General features: G+C 42.9%; 1 pseudogene; it reads right to left on the bottom strand.

Annotated features, from left to right (window-relative positions):
• Window positions 1–12,414: 12,414 nt before the first annotated feature.
• LOC123348785 lies at window positions 12,415–16,805 on the bottom strand (annotated as a pseudogene).
• Between the last annotated feature and the right edge of the window lie 5,921 nt (window positions 16,806–22,726).

Genomic DNA, 22,726 nt, shown 5'->3' on the forward strand with positions numbered 1-22,726 from the left:
TATCATTCAATGGTTAAGTTCTCAGCCATTTTGGGCTTTTTGACACACATGACTTCACAAATTACACCTGTGCAATAGCACGGGGGTTCAGCTGCTAGTGAACAGGTAATCAGATTGCCGCTGGGGATAGATGATGGCAACAACTTGGTTGACTGAGCAGCTAAAGGGCAGGTAACGTTTCAAAGAGGGAACTCAGAAAAATTTGAAAAGATTGGTTCTACATTTTTAATAACATTTTATTAATGCTTTGTGGTTGGAAAATGAGATATTGTTCTCCTTCCCCATTCCTGCCATGTCCCTCCTTTCTCTTCCCTCTCCCCGACCAGTTCTTTACCTTTCTGTTCTTCTGATTTTTATCTGTTTTTCAGAAAAAAATCAATAACAAGAAAGAAAGAAAGAAAGAAAGAAAGAAAGAAAGAAAGAAAGAAAGAAAGAAAGAAAGAAAGAAAGGTATACTGAAGATTGAATTACAGTAACTGAGTGAACATTTGAAATTAAATGAAGATTTAAAGCTTTTAAAGCGTGCATTAGGAAACAAATTCCCTCTCACTTACCCCAGCATAGATCGGAAATAACTGCACTGAAGTCAACCGAGATGCACTTTTATAAAACTGGGGTAAGTGAGAAGAAAATAACACTAGAATAGAGATGTCTTCGTCTTCCTCTTCAATTTTTTTAATATCCCTATAGAGATTCCTGCCTCATGCACCTGCATAAACAAAAGTGTCTCTTGCACATCACGATTCCCCATGTCTGGCATTGCAATCACCTTTATATGCTTTGGTGATCACATGAGAATTCTCCCCAAAGAGACTCTGCTGTCTCCCCAAAGAGGTTGCCGGGTAACCTGAGCCACCATTAGAAATAATGGGCAAAGAGGCCAGCCTTCCAGAACCATCAAGGTTTTCTGCTACATTCACTACAGGGATGGGATGTAGAAAGAAGGGCTTCAATCCACAGGAGCTGCAAAAGCTGAGGGGGAGTTGCTTGGTCGTCAGACTAAGCACAATATGCTCAGGGATCCCAAGCCATTGCTTTGCATTGATTGTGCTGTAGAATGGGGTTAGGCTCCTGTAATGTTATGTTGTTGACACGCTGATGCAGGATCAGGATGGAGATGTTGTCAAAGAGCAGCCAGCCTGTGCACTGTGGTTCTAGGTGACTTTCCATCATCCTCATTTCACACTGGGGAGCAGATCCATTCCTGCTCTATCACCGATATCTTTGTTGGTGTTTGACCATCATGACCTTGTACCACTTACTTTTCTTCTTCAACATTTCAGGATCTCCCTCTGTCTTTGCACAGGCAGAAAGGAAGGGAGATGTTTCCGTTCTCTCTTCCTCCTCCAGAATGCTGAGTATCTTCATTCCCTCTTCAATTCCCAGCCCTTCTTGGAGGGCAATCCTCTCACCACAATGCATGGATAATTCAAATTGTGTTGTACACTGAGGCAGGAAGAAAGAAGAAGGCCCTAGGTGTAGTAGTTCAGTTTCCTCACCACACTCTGTCCTTTGTCATGTACCACAGTCATCAATAGAGGTTACACCTCTTAATAGCCAGCCATTGCTCCTCCTCAGTTGTGTGATAGCCTGGAAGGAGCGGCTCTGTGACATGCTCTCCATGACACCATCTATGTATAATGGGGCTGTTAGTCCTGTCCTGAAACTCAGTGTTTCTGTTTGGTTGGGTCTTTCCCAATACCAGCAGAAAGGGGAAGGGCCAAAGAAGAGTCCGCTTCCTTGGGCTGACAGGCCTATATTCTGTGAACGATTGGCTTACACAGGTTAGCATAAGTGCAGCATGGGTCTATGACCCTCAGCATAGAGAAATTGGCCCAAGGGTTACTCTAGATTTCAGGGAACTGGGAATATCTTTCTTAAGAGGGAAGTTGTTACATAATGATACCAGGGAACCACAGCAATACTGAACTGACGCTAGGCTTAGATATTTTAGGATAAAGTAGTTGGCAGATGATTAGACACAAACTTGTTTTAGCAGTAGTTGACATATATGGTAATGAGCTAAAAGGTGTTAGTGTGTTAGCCAATAGGCTAAAGGGACCCCAATATTGTTAGGATGAGGAAGTTAAATATGGACTTGGGAAGCTGGGCCTTTGAATGAATATTCATAGCAGCAAGCAAGCTTTCATCATTAGAACCTTTGTTGTCATCATCTATCACTGAACTTTGGGCACTGGGGCCAGACCATTGGACTCATTTGGCATCCTGGGCACAGGGCTGGTCCTTTGTCTCTTACCAGCTGCTCCCCAAGGAAGGGTGGAGTGTATAAGTACATGAGCATATGCCAGGAATGATACTAAGGATATCCCTAATGGTATCTTTGTTTATGTGGTTTGGAGCTTCCCTGTCTTTACTGATTGTGCTAATAAAAGTGGCTAAGGTTCATCCACAGTATCATGGCAATGCATTCAGGGCCTGGGCAGGAGGCCTGGAATGTATCAGAAATAGACTGTTAATACTAGAGCGTATTACAGAGGCTATTGTTTATGGTGTTCCCCAGGCCCATCATGTGAGGTTCCTTGATCCTTTAATACTCTCAATTTCCCCCTACTTTGTTACAGTTTCTGTTTCAGAAACTGTATGTGGTTCAAATTGAATGCAGTAATCAGTGGGTCAGGAAAGTGGCCAGTAAGGAGAGAGCACCCCAGAGTAGGGACACCCTAGCCCCTCTCCTGAGTGACCCACAATGAGACTGGTGGTTCAGCCCTGCAGGGATCCTGAGCCCAGCTTTATCGGGGTTAGGAGGACTCCACTCTATGGAAGAGAGGAAGGGGTGTTCTCGATGTCAGGCAGAAAAGGGAGTCAGGGCAGGGACTCAGATACTTTCACCATCCGATTCCACCAGGGTCACATAGAAGCCAAGAAAATTCTCCACAATAGAAGGACCCAAATCCTCCTAAAAGTCAAATCCAAATGTTCAGGGACTAACTGAATTATTACCTAGGGAAATGTCCACTACAGTTAATGGGGCTACTCAGATGAGTCAGGCCCAAAGATTCACACACCATTGAATTTTGATCCCATGTCATAGACCATTGTCCCTCAAACCTAATGTGAGTGCATAATTATCATAGATTTGACATCATATAGCTTGTCCCATGGATAAGTGCAAGTGGAAATGCCACACATTCTACAACCATGCTGGATCCCATCTATGCACCTTGGTGGATCAGAAAGGCCTCAAGAAGTGTAAATACACACTCCAGATCTTGTCTCCCCCTAGTGCCTTGACCCAGCAACTATAGCATCCTGTCACTCACTCACATGCAAAGATGTTATCCTTAAGGATATGTGGTAGAGGCCTAAGTTTTGTGACAGGTGATTCTGGAGTCAATATCTTTTGGAGATAGATAGATAGATAGAAAAAGAAAATTTGCAGATGACACCAAGCAGGAAGGGGTTGCAAGCACTTTGGAGGTCAGGATTAGAATTCCAAAGAAGCTGGAAAAATTGAATATTGGAAAATTCCATCAAGAAGATGAAATTCACTAAAAACAAGTTTGACATGCTTCACATGGGAAGGAAAAATCAAATGAACAAGTGCAAAGTGGGGAGTAACTGGCTAGGTGGTAGTAGTGCTGGAAAGTATCTGGGGGTTAGAGTGGATTGCAAATTGAATAAAAATCAGCAATACAATGTGTTTGTGAAAAAAGGCTGTTACCATCTCTGGGCACCACACTTTGGGTTTGTTGTGGATAAACATGGCAGGTAGTGGGCGGGAAGTGTTGGGAGCAAACACCTATCTCAACATGATAAAAGCCCGCTGTGATTTTTAAAGTGTCTGCTCTGATAATGTTTAGCAGCATAAGTAGAACTGCACACTTGGAAGAAACACTGGACATCCTTCATAAGCCGAAACCCACTGGAAGTGGAGGCTAATCTGCTTGAAAACAGGTTTTTTTGGGCAACAAAATGGTCACTAAGAAAAGGAGTAACGCTGCAGTTTTTCAGGCTTTGATATGAAACAATGCCTTGAAATTGGCATGCAAAAGAATATAAAACTGAAGTCAAAGAAATTCAAGTGGGAGAGATACCAGAGCTGAGAGATAAGGTCATCGAGAGCACCGTGTGTTACAAGTTCAGAATCTTTGACTGAGAAACCCTCAGAAATATGAATATTTTAAGGAGCAGAACAGCGTTCTTTAAGAACAACTAGGAGCAACAGACTTGGAGGACACAGAGCGAACATGATCTTTTAATCACATTGTGAAACTTTTGAAAGAAAAAGCCTTAATGTGAATAGTTTTGTGTTCTCTGTGCCCTTATAAGCCACTTTATCATTCCTTGAACAATCTGGACTCTAAAGCTCCTATTGCACCTGTCCTTATGCAGCCTACAATCACATCACAGCCCAAAACTATCAAGGTGGTACATGTAGCGAATTGAAGGTTAAAATCTTTAATCCGAGGAGATATAAGCAATAGTGAAAGAAATAGGAACTTGTCCCAGGAGGAGGGGCAAAGAGGAAGTGATATGGTGTCTTATGAAAACTGTGGAGAAGGTTGAATTTTGTGATCTAACTAGAGGGGACTGGGAGAGAATTTTGCAGAAGGGAGTTCCACAGGGCTACAGAGATCAGGGACAGTGGCAGCTTGTCATAGGTCTTCTCCCCCACTTGGAGCTTTTGGGTTCCAAGATGGGGACCTGCATGGGCTCCTCTAAACTAATCCTAGTCTAGATCCGGTTCTGCTGTCACCAGTTAAGTTTAAAGTGGGTAACACACTGCCTGTCCCCCAAACTTCCCCTGGGGAACCCAGATTCAAACCCCTTGAATCTCACCAGAGAGAGAGAAACAGCCAGTTCCCCTCCCGCCCTTCCCTCTCTCCAGCCTGCTCCGGAGAGATACACACCGAGTCAAATCCTTGACTCAACACAAAGAGGGACTCACATCCCCCTCCCCTTCCCTTGAAAATGCACACAAGAGAAGAATCAATCAAGTCCTAAAAAGAAAAGAATTTATTAAAAAGAACAAAAAGAAAGTACTCTCTCTCTGTAATACCAGGATGGAAAAATACACAGAGTCTAACCTATAAACCTGGAGAGATTTCCCCCTCCCCCTTTCTTTCTCAGTGAAAGCAAAGTAACAGCAACAGAAATAAAGATATTCCTTCAGCAAACACACAATTGCAAATGTAGAAATCAAATTATAAGACTAATTCGCCTTTCTAATACTCACTATACTGGATAGTAGGAAATACTCCAGGAGAACTTGGAGACATGTCTGGCCTCTCTTAGATCCAAAGAGAGCATGAACACTCAAACAAAGAACACAGACAAAGCCTTCCCTCCACAGAGATTTGAAACTATCTTGTCCCTTGATTGGTCCTCTGGTCAGTGTCCCTGCCAGCAGGTATATGGGATCTTGGGGAGCAATTACCTCACGGGTGGGGTGCCAAATAAACTTTATTAAGAAAATACAAAAACAGGGAAAATTCAATAGTGAGGGGTATGGGGTTGTTAAGGTAGACAATTGGGGAGGGGTTTCTTTTTGGTGAACAGTAAGGGGGTTTCAATAGTGGGGTACAACACAGTAGGATACAATACAGTGGGTAATCAGTTAACACTGAGGTATAGATGTAACAGGTAGCTAGTGATTTCTATGTAAAAAGGTGTGTCACAGCAGCATATAACCAACTAACAATAGTTATGGAAAAATATGTCACAGTGGTGTAAATGTAGAATGTGAGTTGTATCAGAGAGGAAAAAGTAACCAATGAGGTTTTGTGCTAGACTTCAGCAATACAATTGAGGTTTGGCAGTAGGAGCACAGAGACACAGACACACAGAGAACAAGCAGGCTAGGAAGACACAGAGAACAAGCAGGCTAGGAAGACACAGAGAACAAGCAGTCTGTAAGTTTAAGCAGCAAGGACTTTAGGGAAGTTCAGAGGGTGATGCAGACGTGGGGGGAAAGGCAGCAAAAACCTTATCTATCTTCTAACTTAATCAAACTTATATAAAATGACAAGCAGCTTATATGGAGCAACAAAACAACGAACTATAGCAAGGCAGGTGAGACTTACAAGCTTTACAATCTTAACAAACTACGACTTATCAAACTAAGAAAAGAAAAGACAAAACCTTATGCTATGGGGAAGTTACAGAGGGCAGAGTGGTATGTGCCCAGAATACAGCTCCCAAGGCAGCCCCCAAGGAAGCTAAGGGAGGTGGCTGCAGCAGTGGATACAGCTGAAAACAGTCCAAGGCAAAGCCCACAGGAGCAGAACTTAGCAGCAGCACAAACTTATTTTCAGTGGCAGAGTGCCACGGGGTTTAAGAGAGAGGTTTTAAAACACAGACCAAGGTTTAGCTTGAGTCTGTGTGCTGGGGAGACAGAGCCAGCAGCTAAAATAATAAAATAAAAGTATAGAAAGTTTCACAGAGGGATTCTTACCATCCCCCAAGGCAGCAGCAGAGGCAGAAACAGCAAACACATCAGAAGGCTCGGTACAGTCTTGATAATCAGGAGATCTCTCAGGCAGCAATTCGTTCTTCGTGGGGGAGGGGTTCAAAAATGGGGGTACGCTCAAAAATAAAACGAGAGCGGAGAAAGGACCCCCAGAACCCCTGGTTGATCAGACCAGGCAGCAATGCAAGAAGCTTTCTGAAGTCTGTTAAAAAAATGTCTGTTTTTAAAAGCAAACCCTGGCAGCTTCCCGCCAGTAACTCTGATTGGCTCCCCCTCTTACAGGGAGGAGAGAAGGCAGAGAAAAAACTGCAGGCAGCCACAGAGGCATGTCTGGACTAGCCCTGAGCCCAGAGGTATGACTCATGCCCAGAATCTTAAAAACACAATAGGTCTTGCAGTTCTGGACAGTGGCCACCCTACACCAAGCCCAGGTTTTAACAAGGTGATAACAGGACTAACCCTTTGAACAGGGCAGTGGTCCCACTTAGCATAAGTGGCCATCCCTTTGAGAAGGGCAATGGCTCTTGTTAAACAACTTAACAGCCAGGGAGGGGCGGCCACAGGAGGAAAACAAGAACAAAATGGAGTAAGGGGGCAGCTGTAAGAACAAAATGGAGCTGTAACAGACAGTCAGGTGTTCATCAGGTTATTGAGCTTGTTAACCCTTTACAGGTAAAAGAGACTGTAACCCTTAACTATCTGTTTATGACACGCCCCCCAAATCGCAGACAGTGGGGGAACCACACTGGCGGTGATTTCTTCCTATAACTTTAAAATACACAGATTAATAAAACACATGCACCATTACATATACTACTAAGTATGTAAACAACAAGATATTTGACATTCAAGAACACTTTTTAACCATTTGACCGGATATACTTGGCAACGTCCTTGCCCATCCCCTCACAGTTTTTGGTTCTGTTCACCCCAGAATGACCACTGGGATGATTATGGGCCAAGCTTAAGAGCTTTTTTCGGTACTTAGTTGGAACTACCAACTGTTTTTGAGGATGCCAACCTTCCTGGTGTCCACCAGAAAGAATCTCCTTATATAAAAGTCCTTGTTTTACAACAAACTGGGGTCGGGTAGAAGAGCTGAGAGACGGTGGGTTGCTCCGTGCCGCCGCCCAAGCTTTCTTAAGGCTGTCATCGGCTTCCTGCTCAGTCTGGAACTGTTCCCTTGAGGCTGGAGACACCAGTTCCTCCTTAGACTGTGGACTGGGCTTGGTCCCTCTGGAAGCAATGTAGGTGCTGAGGTTGTTTTCGTTGACTGTGAACCGCTCACCGCTGGTGCACTAGGTGATATTTCAGGCTCTGACTGAGCCTCTTGGGTAGGGTTGTCTACTGCTTCTGCCAGTTTAGGCCTGCTGGCGCCCTCTGGCGATGGGGTTGGCCACGGTTTTGCAAGCACTGGCGTCAGTGCTGGCAATGGTTCTGCCGCTGGTTGCTCTTCCAGTTCCGGTTCTGGGACTGGATGTACTATGGCTGTTGTAGTTGTTGGCATGGGATCCGGTTCCACCACCTCTGTCTGGGTCTCTGGTAACACAAACGGGGTCCTGGTGGACGGCTCAGGAACAGGGATGGGAGTGGAAGCTTGTTTGGCCTGGCTGCTGGTGACCACTCCCCCCCTCTTGGCCAGCTCCACATGGTTGGCCAAGTCCTCCCCCAATAGTATGGGGATGGAATAATTGTCATGGACAGCAAAAGTCCACTTTCCTGACCAGTCCTTGTACTGGTCTTCAGGGATGCTGTACCCATGGCAGGTCCTTTAAAAATTTTCCAAGAAGGCCTCAGTGTCCTCACCTGCCATGTAGGTGGGAAATTTCTTGGGATGGGGAACAGCTCCTGGAGAAGGATTGTTAGGGTTGGCTGGAACATGTGGGTTAGCTCTTGCTAATTCCAGGGCCCGCTGGTGGGCCTCCCTCTGGAGCTCCAACGCCCTCCTGTGGTCAGCCTCTTTCTTTTTCATTTCTCTCTTGTGGTCAGCCTCTTGCTTCTCTATCTCTCTCCTGTGGTCAGCCTCTGCCCTGGCCATTTCTGCCTTTAGTAGCTCCATCTGTCTTTGATGTGCTTTCTCCTTTTCATCTGCTTGCAGCCTGGCCAGTTGCAGTTTGTTAACTGTTTCACTGGTACTCATGTTTGTGCTTTCTGGTGCTGGCCACACCTCTCTGCAGTCAGTGAACTGACTATGTTGCTTGGTTCAGTTGCTTGGTTTACAAATTCCTACCCTTTCTATTCACGACTGAATAAAAAGAAACAAAACTTTTCATTTGCAATTGTGTGATGCTTATGTTGCTTGTTCACAGTTACTCAATGTGCTTTTGACCGAGAGAGAAAATTTTTTTTCCCCCTCCTGGCTCACAAGAACTAGACAAACTGGTCTAGCAAGTGTCTCTTGCAAATTCTAAGTACCTCTCAGTAGGGGTGTCTTCTAACAAAAGCCTTGTTAGAAAAACCTCATTCCCTCCAGCCAGCCTAGCTGAAAATTCCTTCTAACAATCCCTTGTTAGAAAAACCTTGTCTGTTTGCCTTCAGGGTATCTCTCCCTTCTAGCCTGCATTCCTGCTGTAGGAGAAACAGCTCTCAATGGCTCCTGGTTCTTAAAAATCCGTCACCGCTGCTCACCATGTCATAGGTTTATTCCCCACTTTGAACTTTAGCGTTCACAAGATGGGGACCTGCATGGACTCCTCTAAACTAAAATCCTAGTTTAGATCTGGTTCTCGCTGCCACCAGTCAGTTTTTAAGTGTCTGACACACTCCCTGTTCCCCCAAAACTTTCCCTGGGGAACACAGATTCAAACTTGAATCTCAGCACAAAGGGAAATAATTCAATTCCCCCCACCTTCTTCCCCCTCCCTTTGCCTTTGGGAGAGATACCTTGATTCAAACTCCTTGAATCAAACAAAGAGGGATTCACTTTTCCCCCTCCCCTTCCCCTGAAAATCCAAACAAGGGAAGAAATCAATCAAGTTCTAAAAAAGAAAAGATTTTATTAAAGAAAAAAGAAAGTACTCTATCTCTGTAATACCAGGATGGAACAATACACCGAGTCTAACCTATAAACCTGGAGAGATTTCCCCCTCCCCCTTTCTTTCTCAGTGAAAGCAAAGTAACAGCAACAGAAATAAAGATATTCCTTCAGCAAACACACAATTGCAAATGTAGAAATCAAATTATAAGACTAATTCGCCTTTCTAATACTCACTATACTGGATAGTAGGAAATACTCCAGGAGAACTTGGAGACATGTCTGGCCTCTCTTAGATCCAAAGAGAGCACGAACACTCAAACAAAGAACACAGACAAAGCCTTCCCTCCACAGAGATTTGAAACTATCTTGTCCCTTGATTGGTCCTCTGGTCAGGTGTTCATCAGGTTACTGAGCTTGTTAACCCTTTACAGGTAAAAGAGACTTTAACCCTTAACTATCTGTTTATGACACAGCTCATGAGTTCAGAGGATATATGAGTTTTATTTGGGATTGACACAGCAAGCTCCATTGTCGGTGTTAAGCAAAACCCTAAGGATAAACCTTCAGAATATAAGGAGCAGTGAGGAAACATTGGGGAATAGCTGTGGATATTCACCATGTCAATCAGCTTTGTAATTGTGCAAGGCAGATTAGTGGTGAGGTTAATTGCTTTCATTGGAAAGGCTACACACTTGTTTAGGCAGTTGGGAAACTAAAGGGATGTATACGAAATACAAGCTTCTATGAACCCTGAGGATGTATTCTACGGCTTCACTGTGGTCAATGTTGGGAATGAAGCCATATTTAGGCCTGATAAAATGTCTGCTGTGATTTTTATGAGCCTGTTCTGATAACTTTCAAGAGTGTGGGCATAAGTAGGACAACTGCACACATGTAAGAAGTTGCAGAGTACTCATATTTGTGAAAAAAAAGATAAAGCCAACTATAAAGCTATAAAAGACCCATTGGAGTGAATACAAAAGCTGTACAGATGAATGTGCACAACTGAAGTGGAAATCAGAGACTACTATACACATATAAAAAGATAACAAAAAGGTATAAAAAATGTCTGTGTAACAAAGGGAGATTGAATCTGCATTGCCCAATGCTGGAGATGACTGTGAAGTATTGTCTTTGAAAGGAACTGATTACTTACTAAATTGTTTTGCCTTAAGAAAGATTTGTGGGACCCAACCATTGAGTAGGTGAATCTCAGTCCAGCAGGACAGAACAGGGTATTGTCGAGGGTTAGTTTCCACTCCCAATGACCTGGTCAGAAGCAAATTACTGATGCCAGGGATCCAGGGGGAGTAGAGAGGAGGGAACTATGTCTTCCTGAGTAAGAAACCCTTCCCTGGGCTGCTTCTGGGGTTATGTGTCAGAGACCTACCACTCCTCTGATGAAGCGCAGGATCAGAAACTTGAATAACACTGTTGGGAAACAAATCATCAATGAGAACTCTTGGCCCACCTGTACATTTACCTTTCCTCATAGACTCGCTTCAGATAATGGAACTACAGCATGCACATTAGCAGGAGAGGAATTATAAGGATTAAGTGAATTATGTCTCATGTCACCATGACCCCACTTAAGAGTCATCTGAGCTACTGACTTGGCCAAGTTTATAATTTATTCCTAATCTAATGATTAGACCCAATTTTTGTTAATAATTTAGCATCATTAAATCCCAATGGCTACAAATGTAGCCTACACCCATATTATGAAGTGTGTTTTAACATTATGGAAAGTACGAAGAATATGTTTTATTCCAGTTTTGAGATCAATAGGGTCAAAGCCAGGAGAAATGACAAATGCTAAAATTATGGAAGAGCACATTTTTATTTGTCTGAATTATTTTATTCTCATGAACTCATGAAGATGATTACTCGCAAAGTCACCACACTCAAAGAATAAGTAATAAAAGTTCAGAGAGGATACTGAGAATTCTTTGGACATTAGAGTGGCAGGTTGCAGTTTATTTCTCAGCATTTGGCTTGGTGTCCTAATTTCTCCCCTACATTTTATCACATGGCCAGAGGTAGGCAACAGCAAGACTCTACCCTTGTTACCCAGGGTTCTTTCAACCCAAAGCTCTTGGTAACTTTTATTCTGTGCGAGGAGGTGTCAGGAAGCAAATCAGGGGAGACACGGCCGGCCAACTGATAGATGGCTGGTACAAACAGGACAACACAAGAGTGCTTTCACTTAAAGCTAAACTTTACTTAGTCTCAAGCGCTTACACACATCCGCAACATGTTAGTAAAACACCCCCAACCCTCGATAATTACCGAAGCTGAGTGTGGCTCTTGAGTGGCACCGTGGCAGCCCGTCTGCCCGTGGGGAACACAAGCTGCAGTCCAGAAGAGTCCCCTAAAACGAGTCCCACTATTTCAAGCTTTTCCCCCTTATTTATACATTAGTAATAGAATGACACGTCCCTTAAAGAAACCTTGTTAAGTAAGCAGTTTCAATGATCAAGCAAGAGGTTCCTTCTGATTATTGATTAACCAGATGTGGGTTTTTCCAGAGTTTGCAGCCTTGAGACCCCAATAGGCATTCCTGGGGCATATCCTATTCTTTTAAAATACATGTATCAACAATTTAAACACAATTCTTATCAGGAATGACGTGGAGTCAAGCTGCCCTTTCTGTGGCACCCAAAACCCCCTCCCCTCCTGCCTTGGTCGAGCTGAGATTGCTGAATGGCCAATTTACAGCTTGCTGACTAGGCCACCTTTAACAATAAGCCATAGTGATTTCAAGCACTTTACTGGTTTGCCAAAGTCTCCCTGTACACCCTTGGATTAAGGAAATCTTGATCCTGTTAGGAGTTCAAAAGGCACACAAAGATGAGTAGGGGCTACTCATATGATTCACACTTTGCAAGATCATGTCCCTATGATTGGCCCATGTTGTGTGTGCATTCTCTTGAAAAACCTGTATTCTTGTAAAAGACAAAAAATCTAAGGACAGCTTTTCGCAAGGCTTGCTTTACCTCCTGGTTTCTCAGACTATATATAAGGGGGTTGACCAATGGGGTTAGGACTCCATAGAAAACAGAGAAGATCTTGTTCAGGTCCCTCAGTGCATCAGAATCTGGTAACAGGTACACAGTGACTAGAGTCCCATAGAAAATTGTGACCACAATGAGGTGAGAGGAGCAGGTGGAAAATGCCTTCTGCCTCCCAGTGGAGGAAGGGATCCTCAGGATGGTGGTGATGATGGAAACATAAGATGCCAGTGTCAATAGAAAGGGAGGAAGTGTAAGAATGGAGCAAAGTATGAAAGTAGAAATTTCCAGCATGAGGGTGTCACTGCAGGACAGTTTTATTATTGGGCTTAAATCACAAAAGAAATGGTCCAGTTCATTGAGGCCACAGAAAGTGAATTGTGATATGAAGAATACTGTTGGCAAAGAAGCCAGAAATCCACTTACCCAAGAGCAAACAGTCATCTGGAGGCAGAACCTGCCATTCATAAGGGTTGCATAATGTAGTGGTTTGCATATTGCTAAGTACCGATCATAAGACATCACAGATAAAAGAAGACATTCTGTAGCTGCCAAGGAACCAAAGATATAGAACTGTGTGAGGCAACCACTAAATGAAATGGTTCTGTCCCCAATCAGGAGACTGGACAGCATCCTGGGGAGGAGGGTAGAAGTGTAGCACGTCTCCAAGAAGGACAAGTTCCCCAGGAAAAAGTACATGGGAGTGTGAAGATTCTGATCAGCCACAACTAACCCAATGATGAGGATATTTCCAGCCACAGTCACAATGTAGATCACCAGAAACAGCAGGAAAAGAAGGGTCTGAAGTTGAGGGAGATCCCCGAATCCCAGGAGGATGAATTCTGTGATGGTCGTTTGATTTCCCTGGTGTTTGTTTGCTGTGGGTTTCATCTAGGGGGAAATAAAACAAATTTTGCAATTTATAATCCAACTTCCATTTCAAAACAGTCAACTTTTGAATTCTGGCTTCCCCCTGCTGGTTGCCATCTCAACAGTTGAGTCAAGATTCCAGATGTCGGAGGTATTTTGGATAACATTTTCTAAAGTGCCTAAGTTCCATCACATTGGGAACATTCCTATAGTCTGGTATCTCACCTTCAGCTTCCTGAATATTCTTGTACATTATTTCGGCCACAAAGTCTGAAATTATCAGTGGACACCAAGGGAATTAAATGCCACTTTCTTGAGCTCACATGAAAATATCAGTCATATCCCATTGCTGGGCTCATATCACATTTACCCATATTTACATTGCAGAATGCAGCAGATTCCAGTGGAGCAGACACAAGAATTTGATCCATGGAGTTGGGTTTTAATGCTATCTCATCCACACCCTTGGGTTTGTCACCTCCTCTCTCCATACCTTTTTACTCTATGAAATTGTTGGTGATAATACTACTTCCTTTTCTTAATGTGATTTGAAATTTATGAAAGAAGAACTCTCTACGTATGTTCATTTTCTGTTGTCTAAAATGGAGATAACACTTTACAAAGTTCTTTAACAGCTATACTAATGGATGCTCAGTGTTATCATACTGCTATGAGACTATTCAGAACTATGCATTTGGAAAAGAAATTATACATGCCTCACATTCACATCAACCCTTTATATTTCTGCCTCATTTCTGCAGAAAAGGCATCAATCATTTGTTGAACAATACACATCATTTTTAGCAATTTGTTGTTTTCCCATCATATCACAGAAAGATCTCTCTTAAGTCTGTTCCAAAGCAAAGTACATAGTATGTTCATTTCTCTGCAAGAATACGCATCCTTCTTTTTAACTGCCATACAACACCTAAAACTGACAGGTAACATTTTCAAAATTGCCTACAGACCAGATTTTGAAAAGTATTCATGCACCTAAACTTGTGGATAGGCCCTTTGGACATTTTAAATATGTTATAGAGGATGTCTGGAGAGAGATATTAAGGATCACTCCTGATGCTTCCTTGTCTAAGGTTGCTGTGACAGTTTGAGGAATATGTCTTTGTCCAGTTGTTATTTACATTTGGTTATTGAATGCGATTTCAAATTGCAACCATCATTCTGGATGACATCACCTCTTTTATAGCAGGAAACGTAATAGATCTTGGGGAAGCTGTGTCTGCAAAGCAGTGACAACACTGTCAAGGGCCATCAACCCTGAATGGCTCACCACTGGTGAAACAATGGGAGTGCCGAGAGACCCACGTCTAGGAACAGTGACTCGTCACCACCCAGTTCCAGAGCGCTCAGCAGTACGTGGGGTTGTATGTTTGGATCCAGTCACAACAGACCAGCCTTCATTCAGAGAGGGGAACTTGGTGGGTCTATTATAGTTGCCCATAGGTTTTCCTATTGGTAGAAACTTGAAACTGCACCAGTAAAGAAACTCACAGGCATATTTAATAATAATAATAATAATAATAATAAATAAAAAATTGAACAGACCCATCACAGGGATTGCTGATTTCTAAATTCACTGATAAGGCTTCTGATGATAATTAGAAGACTGCTGCTGAAATCACCATTTTCATGGTTTCAGTTATTTAAGCCTCCAGTTTTTTTGTAACCCCACTGCTGTTGCCAAAATCCTGATAGAGTTGAAATTTCACAATAGGATCTAGTGACTTAACATATGTGGAAATATGAAAAGATGTTGCTGATATATTCAACGTAACTACAGAGATAATCTAGAACATAATTCTTGGCCAAGTCCTATGTATGCTCTAGCTCCAACACAATCAACCACCCAAGAACCACCCAACATTTCAGCATGCAAATGAAGACTTTGGAATGTGTACTCTCTCTCTCTCTCTCTCTCTCTCTCTCTCTCTCTCTCTCTCTCTCTCTCTCTCTCACACACACACACACACGCTTATTCAGTTGTGTATGCCATAGTTAGGGAACCTTGCAATTTTCTACTGGGTGCAGGGGCATGACTCACAGAATGGGAACATGTAATTCTGGGTATGGAGCCATCCAGAAGGAAATGAATCAATTTTGGAATTTTGACTTAAGCCAGAATGAAAGGGCTGGGGTTTTTTAAATGTTTAAAGGTGTTACAATGGGAATTATTCACCTTATTGGCATAGAGAGAGATTTTCAGTGTGATTTAGGTTAAAATTTAAATGTTACTGTACCCACAGAGAAGCCAAACAAATACAATTCTTGTGAGCTTTTATCAAATGCCAAACATTGATCATAACTGACTTGTCTGAAATTAAAATCCATGTAATGATATTCCAGGATTGCCATTCTGTATGTCACTCTAAAGCCTATTAAAGCTGAAAATCAAGAAGGAATCCTACGAATGGTGGAAATGTGGACAAATTGCTAAGGATCAGTACAAAAGAATAGGGCACACATATAGGGAGAAAATCAGAAAGGTTAAAGCAAAAATGAGTTTCACCAACAGAGGACATAATTGGGAAGAAGGAGAAGAATTATAAGTACATTAGAAACATGAGAACATGTAGGAAAGTGTAGGTCCCCCAGTCAGCAGGGGAAGAGAGCTAATAACGTTACATGAAGAAGGCTGATAAATCAACACAACCGCCCACACAACAACACAACCAGCACACACATTAACCCCAAACACACATAGCCCCTCACTACAGCACACATCCACACAAACCAGCACAAATCTTTCAGCACAACACAACCCCCACACAAATCAACACAACCACCAGGACATACAATATCCTCAAGCCTCACTCAGCAGCCTAGATAGTCTGTTGAGTTTGTGCAAAGTGATGGAAACAGCTCCAAGAATGGTTTAGAGTTCTTTCTCTTTAGATTATGAACAGGTTCAACTATTACTGGGATTTATGGTCTGCAAAGTTTTCAGCCATTTTTCAGCTTTTTAACACACGGCCTCGCACATTACACTTGTTCAGCTGCAAGGGCATTGAGCCCCTAGTGAAGAGGTAAGCAGATTGCCTTTGGGGATAGAAGATGCACCAACAATTTGCCTAATCTGGCTGCTAAAGGATGGGTAACATTTCAAAGAAGAGGGACCTCAGAAAAATTTAAAAAGTTAGCTCTAAATTTTTAATAACCCTTTTATTAATTCCTAGTTCCCCTTCCTTACACATCTCTCCTTTCTCTTTGCTCCCATTCAATTCCTTTACCATTCTGTTCTTTTGTATTTTTATCTGTTTTCCAGAGAAAAACTCAGTAAAATAGAAAGCAAGCAAGCAAGATGTACTCTTAAGTGTTCAATACAGTAACTGAATTAACATTTGAAATTAAATGAAGATTTAAAGCTTTTAAAGAGTGAATCAGGAAACAAATTCCCTCTCACTTACCCCAGCATAGATCAGAAATAACTGCACTGAAGTCAATCGAGATGCACGTTTATAAAACTGGGGTAAGTGATAAGAGAATGACACTTGAATAGAGATGTCTTCTTCTTCCTCTTCACTTTTTTAATGTCCCTATACAGATTCCTGCCTCATTCACCTGCATAAACAAAAATGTCTCTTTCACATCACGATTCTCCATGTGCTGCATTGCAATCATCTTTATATGCTTTGGTGACCACATGAGAATTCTCCCCAAAGGGACTCTGCTGTCACGTTGCCAAGTAACCTGAGCCACCCTTAGTAACAACCGGCAAAGAGGTCAGCCGTATAGAACAATGCAAGGTTTTCTGCTACATCTGCTACAGGGATGGATTGTAGAAAGGACAGCTTCAATCTGTGGCTACTGGAATAGCAGAGGACCAGTCTCTTGGTCCACAGACTAAACACCATATGTGTATCAGGGATCCTGAGCCTTTGCTTTGCAGTGACTGTGCTGTAGAATGGGATTATGCTGCTGTAATGTGATGTTGACACGCCGATGCAGCATCAGGTGTACCATGCTTCTAGGTGATCCTCCATCATCCTCATTTCACACTAGAGAGCAGATCCATTGCTACTATATCTCCAATAGCTTTGTTGTTGTTAAATCATCATTACCTCTTAGCTATTACTTCTCTTCTTCAACATTTCAGGATCTCCCTCAGTCTTCCCACATGCAAAAGGGAAGGGAGATGTTTCCTTTCTCTCTTCCTCTTCCAGAATGCTGAGTATCTTCTTTCCTCCTTCATATCCCTGCCCTTCCTGGGGTGTGATCTTCCCACCACAACACATGGATAATTCAAATGGTGTTGTACACTGGGGCAGGAATGAAGAACAGGGCCTCTAGGTAGTTCTGTTTCCTCACCAACCTTTCTGCTTTCTCATGTACCACACTCAAGAACAGGGGTTTGCACCTCTTAGTAGCCAGCCATTGCTCCTCCTCAGTTCTGCAATAGCCTGGAAGGAGCCTCTCCAACATATGATCTCCTTGATAACCATTTATGTATGAGAGGGCTGTTGGCACCTTCCAGAAACTCATTGTTTCTGTTTGGTTGGGTCTCTCCCAATACCAGCAGAAAGGGGAAGGGCCTATAAGGGATTGAGATGTAGATGGTCTTGCCCAGTGGTTGCAGTTGGGCTTAGGTCTGCTCACCAGGGATAGGCGTCTCTGGGCCATAGACAGAGGGCAGGTCCTGTAACCAACAGTCAAGGTCTGAATCTGGCTGGGCTCGGAGACCAAAGATCAGAGGTAGTTCCGGGTTAGGATTGTGAGATAGGAATCAGGGTCGAAGTCAGGCCAGAATCAGAGGCCAAAGATCAAGAGACGAAGCAAAGTCCACCATAGTAGCAAGCCAAGGCCTATAAGGCTGCCCAGACAACTTCCTGGAGTAACCCCTGTGGTTAAGCAGGGGCATTTGGCCAATGAGAGGGCCACTGGGTACTGTCACTCTGGGTCTGGTGGGTGGTACTTTCTACGGCATCTATTCTCCACAGCACTCCCTGACTAGGCCTCTGCATGGCCTTCCAGTGGCACTGTGGTAATATTGGCCACCCCAGGCTTTGCAGACCCAGGCTGCAGCCCCCCAAATCCTTACAGGCCAAAGAAGCATCTGGTTGCTCTGACTGACAGGTGCCCAGGGGACCTAAGGAGAGGCCAGCACACCAAGTCAGCTGCCCTGACAGGGCAGGCAGGCAGATGAGGGAGTCAAGAGCCCAGGGCCCATCTTACATCTGAGCTGGGCCTGCCAGGGCAGAAAAAGGCATGGGACGGAGAGTGCAGCAGCCCATAGAGCAACCGGAGCATTTTATTTTACTTAGCAGTGATGCCTGTAACCTACAGGGCTAGATCCTGTGAAAGATCAGCCTAGATTAGGTTAGCATAAGTGAAGCATAGGCCTAGAACCCAGCATAGATGAAATGACTCAACAGTTACCCTAGATTTTGGGTTCTTGTTGGTACATAACAAGACTGGGCACCCATAGCAAAACTGAACTGATACTGGGCTGGATATTTTAGGATAAAATTGTTGGCAGATGTTTAATCACAAACTTGCCTTCGCAATAGTTGACATATATTGGAATGAGCTAAACGGCATTAATGTGTCAAGCTGTAGGATGAAGGCACCTCAATATTGTTAGGGTGAGGAAGTTACATATGGACATGGAGGCTGGGCATTGTAATGAAGATTTGTTACAGTCTCCCAGATCCTGTAGGAAGCCAGTGCCCCAGGTAGGAACCAGTGAGCTTTCATCAGTAGACGTCATCATGTATCGCCGACCTTTGGGCATTAAGGTATGGATCATCGGACTCATTTGGCTTGCTGGGAATAGGGTCGGTCCTTTGTCTCTGACCACCAGCTCTCCAAGGAAGAGTGTGAGTATACATGTATCTGAGCATATGCAGGGAATAATACTAAGAATATCCCTAAGGTTATATTACTGCTATTTATGTGGTTTGGCACTTTCTGGTATTTACTGAATGTGCAAATAAAAGTGGCTAAGACTTTGCTTTGCCCTCAGTGTGAGCATCTGTGCTGTGCACACAGGTGATCCCCACAATATATTAAATTAATCATTTTTACTTTATTTGTGTCTGATTCCGGGACAAGAACCCCACTATCCCCAGCTTAATCAACTAGTATTAACTGACACCCAAGAAAAATTATCAATCATTAAAAAACAGGCTACAGTAGCCCAGAGCTAGAGAGCTGGAGCAGCAGAGACGGGCCACACCAATGGTGAGCCAGAACTGAGCTATGGTGGGGAACCACCTGACCAGAACCATGATAACAGAAGGTCTGTTATGTTGCAAGCAAAGTGGTGAGTGGCTGGGGAGAATGAGGTGTGGTTAGGGAGGGCCCAGCGGAGGGAGCCAATGCCAGACAAGAGGGCTTTGAAGGCCAGGCTAGGAAGAGGGGGATGCAAACACGATGGGGTGCTGATAGTGAAGAGAAAGGTCCCAACTTTCCACACCTGAGGATGTGTAGCTATCACCTGAGCACGTGTCTTACCTGCAGTATCATCGTAACACATTCAGGGCCCTGGAAGGAGACCTGGTACGTGTAAGGAATAGGCTGTTAATTTCAGAGTTCACTCCAGAGACTATTGTTTATGGTGTTCTCCAGGCTCATCATGTGGAGTTTCATGATCATTTAATCTTGTAAATTTTCCCTTATTTTTTACAGTTTCTGTTTAATACATTAAATGTGGTTTAAACTCAAAGTAGCAATCACGGGGTAAAGGAAGTGGCTGGTGAGGATAGGAGTACCACAGAGTAGGGTCACCTTAGCTCTTGTTCTGAGTGACCCACCACAAGATTGGGGATTAGGCCCCACCAGAATCCTGGGCCCACCTTTATTGGGTTTAGGAAGACTCCAATGCATGGGATAGAGAAAGGGAAATCCTCAAGATCAGGTTTGAAGGTAAAGGCAGTTGTGGCAGGGACTCAGATCCTTTCACCACCCAATTCCACCAGGGTCATACAGAAACCAGGAAAGTTCCCCACAATTGTGCAACCATTTCCCCGCTTATACATGGAGAACCCCAAATCCTTGTAAAAGTCAGTGCCCAATATTCAGGATCTTGCTGAATTCTTACCCAGGCAAACTTCCACTGAAGTTAATGGGGCTATTCAGATGAGTCAAAATGAGGCCCAAAGAGTCACGCACAATTGAATTTTGATCTTATGTCCTAACCCATTGTCACTCAGAGCTAATGTGAGCCCATTAATAATATCACATTTTACATCATTCGGCTTTTCCCATGGATGAGTGCAACTGGAAATGCCAGGCCTTCGACAACCATGCTGGCACTTTATCCCCACTTTATATAATTATTTTTTATTACAAATATTTGCACTGCAAAAAAGAAACAAAAGACATAGTATTTTTCAATTCACCCCATACAAATACTGTAGTGCAATCATTGTGAAAGTTCAACTTACAAATGTAGAATTATTTTTTTCTTTATCTATAAACTGCACTCTAAAACAAGACAATGTAAAACTTGAGCATCTACAATCCCACTCAGTCCTACTTCTTGTTCAGCCTCTAGGACAATTTGTTTGCATTTATGGGAGATAATGCTGCCTGCTTCTTATTTACAATGTCACCTGAGAGTGAGAAACAAAGTTCTCATGGCCTTGTTGAAATATAAATGGAGCACTGTACACTTTGTTTTCTGTATTGTAATTGAAATCAATATATTTGAAAATGTAGAAAGCCATCCTAAAATATTTATAATAAATTTAAATTGGTACTCTATTATTTTTTAACCGTGTGATTAAAACTACAATTAATCACTTTTAAAAAATCCAGTTAATTTGTTTTCCATTAATCGCTTAGGTTAACAGCAAAAGAGAAAAAAAATCTAAGGACAGCTTTTTGCAAGGCTTGCTTTATCTCCTGGTTTCTTAGGCTGTATATAAAGGGATTGACCAATGGAGTCAGGACTCCATAGAAAACACAGAACATTTTTTTCAGGTCCCACAGTGCATTAGAGTCTATTAAGAGACACACAGCGACTAGCGTCCCATAGAAAATTGTCACCACAATGAGGTTAGAGGAGCAGGTGGAAAAGGCCTTTTGTCTCCCGGTGGAGGAAGGGATCCCCAGGATGGTGGTGAGGATGGAAACAGGATGCTGGGTCAATAAAAATGGAGGCAGTGTGAGTATGAAGATGAGTATGAAAGCAGTAATGTCCAGCATGAAGGTGTCATTGCAGGTCAGTTTTAATATTGGGCTTAAATCACAAAATAAATGGCTAACTTCAGTGGGGCTACAGAATGTTAATTGTGACATTAGTAACATTGTTGGCAAAGGAGCCAGAAATCCACTTACCCAAGAGCAAACAGTCAACTGGAGACAGAACCTTCCATTCATAAAAACAGCATAATGCAGTGGTTTGCATATTGCTAAATACCAATAGTAAGACATTACAGATAAGAGAAGGCATTCTGTAGATATCAGAGAACCAAAGATATACAATTGTGTAATGCAGCCACTAAATGAGATTGTTCTGTCCCCAGTCAGGAGACTGGCCAGCATCCTGGGCAGGATGGCGGAGGTGTAGCAGGTCTCCAAGAAGGATAAGTTCCCCAGGAAGAAGTGCATGGGGGTATTTAGCCATCTGCCATCCTCTGCGCTATGAAGCTGTTATGAACTTTAAGGTTTGCCTTCAGTTAGCAGTTGGGTCTTGGGTAACTGGGTTTTTGGCTCCTCTGATAACACTGGTGTGGACATTCTGGTTACCTTTCTGTGCATCCAATGAAATTGACCGTTTCTTCTGTGATTTTGTTCCTCTGCTAAAACTGTCATGTATAGACACTCACTAACTCTGGCTTCTTATTACAAGATCATATTGACCATCTGGAAGATCTCTTCCACCACAGGGAAACAAAAAGCCTTCTCCACTAGCTCCTCACATCTCATAGTCGTTAACGTTTTCTATGGGACTGTCATTATGGTCTATGGGGCTCCAACAGGAAGCCGGTTACCAGAATTAAACAAAATGTTTTCCCTGATCTATACAGTGGTTTCTCCCATGTTCAACCCCATCATCTACAGCCTGAGAAACTAGAAGGTCAAAGAGGTCTTGAGAAGGGTTACAAGGAAAGCTATGTTTCATAAAGAAGGTGAATGTCTAATAAAGTGGCCGGATGGACTGCAATGAGGGAAGAATGAATGCCTTGAGTGTTTTGAAGGTTGTAATATCCCTGTTCTCTGAGGACACTCTATCTCTCTGTGGTTTGCAAACAGCTTAGCCAAATGATTATGGAACTTTACTAGCATGGGCACAAAACTTTCCTATGAAGACAGGGCTTAATGCAAACCACATGGAAATCAATGACAGCTTTGCAAAAGATTTGGATTGCACATATAGTGCAAAGGTGAAAATATGAATATAAAAGTTGATATTTTACTAACAAAATAATAATAATAATAATCTTCCAAGGGCCTCAAAACACATTGCAAATATTTAAA

Source organism: Mauremys mutica, chromosome 13 (assembly GCF_020497125.1).
Source record: "Mauremys mutica isolate MM-2020 ecotype Southern chromosome 13, ASM2049712v1, whole genome shotgun sequence".
Lineage (NCBI taxonomy): Eukaryota > Metazoa > Chordata > Testudines > Geoemydidae > Mauremys > Mauremys mutica.